The sequence below is a fragment of the Manacus vitellinus genome, unplaced genomic scaffold, assembly GCF_001715985.3.
Source record: "Manacus vitellinus isolate BGI_N305 unplaced genomic scaffold, ASM171598v3 scaffold_16_pilon, whole genome shotgun sequence".
NCBI classification, from domain to species: Eukaryota; Metazoa; Chordata; class Aves; order Passeriformes; family Pipridae; genus Manacus; species Manacus vitellinus.
This window is the reverse complement of record NW_021939189.1, coordinates 1,266,443-1,269,442: the sequence shown is the minus strand read 5'-3', so window position 1 is coordinate 1,269,442 and position 3,000 is coordinate 1,266,443. Positions and strand designations below refer to the sequence as shown.

General features: G+C 59.1%; 1 long non-coding RNA gene across 1 annotated transcript in view; it reads right to left on the bottom strand.

Moving 5' to 3' along the window:
- Positions 1-2,469: 2,469 nt before the first annotated feature.
- The window catches only part of LOC108639088, a 2,145-nt gene continuing 1,614 nt past the window's right edge, over positions 2,470-3,000 (bottom strand). Inside the window, exon 3 of the long non-coding RNA XR_001920249.1 lies at positions 2,470-2,501. This is a non-coding gene — a long non-coding RNA (uncharacterized LOC108639088). The remainder of the gene's footprint in view (positions 2,502-3,000) is intronic.

Sequence of the window (3,000 nt, the reverse complement as noted above, 5' to 3'; positions counted from 1 at the left end):
CTTCCCAATATCCCACCTAAATCTCCCATCCTTCAGTTTAAATCCATCCCCTTTTCCCATCACTACAGATCCTGCTAAAAAGCTTGTCCCCAAAATCAGCCAGATCAGGGCCCAGTCCTAGCACAGCCCCGGGGCTGGGAGGGGGGAGAAGTGGACGCTGTGGCCCCTCCAGCTCCATCCCTCCCTCTCCCTCCTTCCCTTGCAGCTCCTCCGGGTGTTTTTCCGGCAGCAGGACGAGATCCGGCGGCTGAAGGACGAGCTGTCTCAGAAGGACATTCGGATCCGGCAGCTCCAGCTGGAACTAAAGAACTTACGGAACAGCCCGAAGAACAATTAACTCCCAGGGACATTTTCTAAATAAACTCTCGTTGTTTCTACTCGCTCTTTAACTTTATTGTCCCCACTGACCCAGCCGGGAGCCAGGACCCCGCCGAGATCCCGCGCCGCTGGATCCGCGTGTGCCCGGCCCTGATCCCGCTCTAACCGCTGCCTCCGAGGGGCCGGGGGCTCCCCGTGAGTAGGAGCCCTGTGCCCCCCCCTCGGGACGGGCCGGATTCCCGGGAAAGCTGACGCTTCCTTGCTATTAATTTCTTTTTCCTATGCAAAAAAATTGTGACGGCGGGGGCAGAACTGGAAGGGGTGGGAAGGGCTGGATCACCAAAGCTGGGGGGGTGTGGGGGGAGACTGGGAGCATTCCCATGGTGGGAAACTGGGAGCCTTTCCATGGTGGGAGCCCAGGATCCATCCCACGGTGGGAGCCTGTGATTCTTCCCATGGCAGAAGCCCGAGATCCGTCTGATGGTGGGAGCCCGGGATCCATCCCACATCCCACAGTGGGAGCCCAGGGCCCTTTCCCATGGTGGGAACTCAGGACTCTTCCCATGGCGAGAGCCTGTGATCCTTCCCATGGTGGGAATCCAGGATCCATCCCACTGTGGGAGCCAGGGACTCTTTCCCATGGTGGGAGCACAGGGTCCTTCCAACTGTGGGATCCCGGGACTCTTCCCACTGTGGGATCCCGGGATCCCTCCCGTGGTGCCAGTGGCCATGGCACGGCCGGGCAGGCTCTGGCACAGCCAGGATTTGGCAGGAGCAGCCTGTGAGTGTCCCAGGGCTGCAGCCCGGGAAGGGAGCAGCTCCACGTGCCCCAATATCCTTCAAAATAACAAAAAGCCAGGCTGGGGTTCCTACCTGGGAAGGGATTTTTGCTCCTTCCACCTCTGTCAAGAGGGATTTTCCCTCCTCCTGTCTGCTGGGACACTGCCAGGGCCACGGGGAGGGGGAAGGATGTCCCTGGGATGGATGTCATGGTCTGCCCCAGGGATGGACCCAAGGGATGGATTCTGTGGGATGGACCCTGTGGGATGGACCCAAGGGATGGATTCTGTGGGATGGACCCCAGGCATGGATTCTGTGGGATGCATCCCAAGGATGGACCCTGTGGGATGGACCCAAGGGATGGATCCCAAGGGGTGGTCCCTGTGGGATGGACCCCGTGGGTGTCAGTGGGTTCAGCACGTTGTACAATCCCAGGTTGGATGGATTTGATCTGTAGCACAGGGAAGGACACCAAACACTGCTGGATTTCCTTATACATCCCTATTTTCCCTGGCTCCAAGCTGCTGAGCTGCCTGGCACCCCCGGGCAGGGCTGTCCCCGTGCCCCCGGCGTGTCCCGCTGCCCCCGTCGCGTCCCACGTGCTGTCAGTGCCCGTTGTTATTTATGCTACCACGGAATAGTGCTGGAATAAAACCTTTTCAGGACACCACAGCCCTGGTCACTCCTGTCCTTCCTCCCCCAGGGGTTGTGTGGGAGCGCTGGGCCCCCCTGAGGGGGTGGGGGGACCCCCAGGGGCACTTCTGGGGGTGCACAAAGGGGTGTGGTGGGGCAGGAGGGGGGAAACGGCCAAAGGTGAATCCTGGAATGGTTTGGGTTGGAAGGGACCTTAAAAATCATCCAGTGCCACCCCCTGCCCTGGGCAGGGACACCTCCCACCAGCCCAGGTGGCTCCAAGTTCATCCAACCTGGCCTTGGACACTTCCAGGGATCCAGGGGCAGCCACAGCTTCTCTGGGCAACCTGTGCCAGGGCCTCCCCACCCTCCCAGGGAACAATTCCTTCCCAATATCCCAGCTAACCCTCCTCTTCCAGCTTCAAACCATTCCCCCCATCCTATTACTACAGATCCTGCTAAACTTCCATCCATTACAAACCTCCCGTGTGGTGACTGAGCTCAGATTTCCAGGGAAAAATGCCTCTATCCCTGTGTGTGAGCCAGAGGGTGCTGTGAGGGCAATTGGGATGGAAACGGAGTTTTTAAGCTTTATTTCCCATTTTTCCTGCTCTCGAGGGCTGTGTTGCCATTGGGTGCCAGGACTGGAGTTGCTGGGTTTATCCTGCCCCAGAACTGGAAGGAAACCCCCCTCTTTGGGTCTTGGCTGTTCCGTGTGAGGTCGTTCACGTCCCGCGGCCTCCGAGGGGACCCACTGCTTTAAATCATCCCTGGGAAGGGAAGAGCCAGTGTTTTTCCTTGGATTCCTGTAGAATGAGCCCAATTACAGCTGCGGGTGGGGATGATTAACGAGCTAATTAACATATCTGCAAACTTCAGCACAAACCCAGCCGGGGCCTCCTCAGGAGGCTGGTGCAGGATGTGACCCCGTGGGGTGGCTCTGGGTGGGCTCTGGGCTGTGGATCCCTTTGCAAAGGGGGCTCAGGGGGCTCCCAAAATGTTTGGGATGCGCCAAAAATCTCCAGCCGGAGCCGTGGCTGCCCAATTCCCGGGAAAAACCCTCAGCTGGGATCAGGATCGGGATCGGGATCGGGCTGCTCCTCCTGCACCTCCCCCTGTGGGGTCAGCTCCAGCTTTTCCCTCGGCACCAGCTGGGCTGATTAAAGCAGGAATTCCCGGTTTAGGGATGACACTGAGCTGTGTCACTCACTGCAGGGAAGGGGTGGAGAGCTGGGGGGGTCACCTGGAGAAGAGAAGGATCCAGGGAGA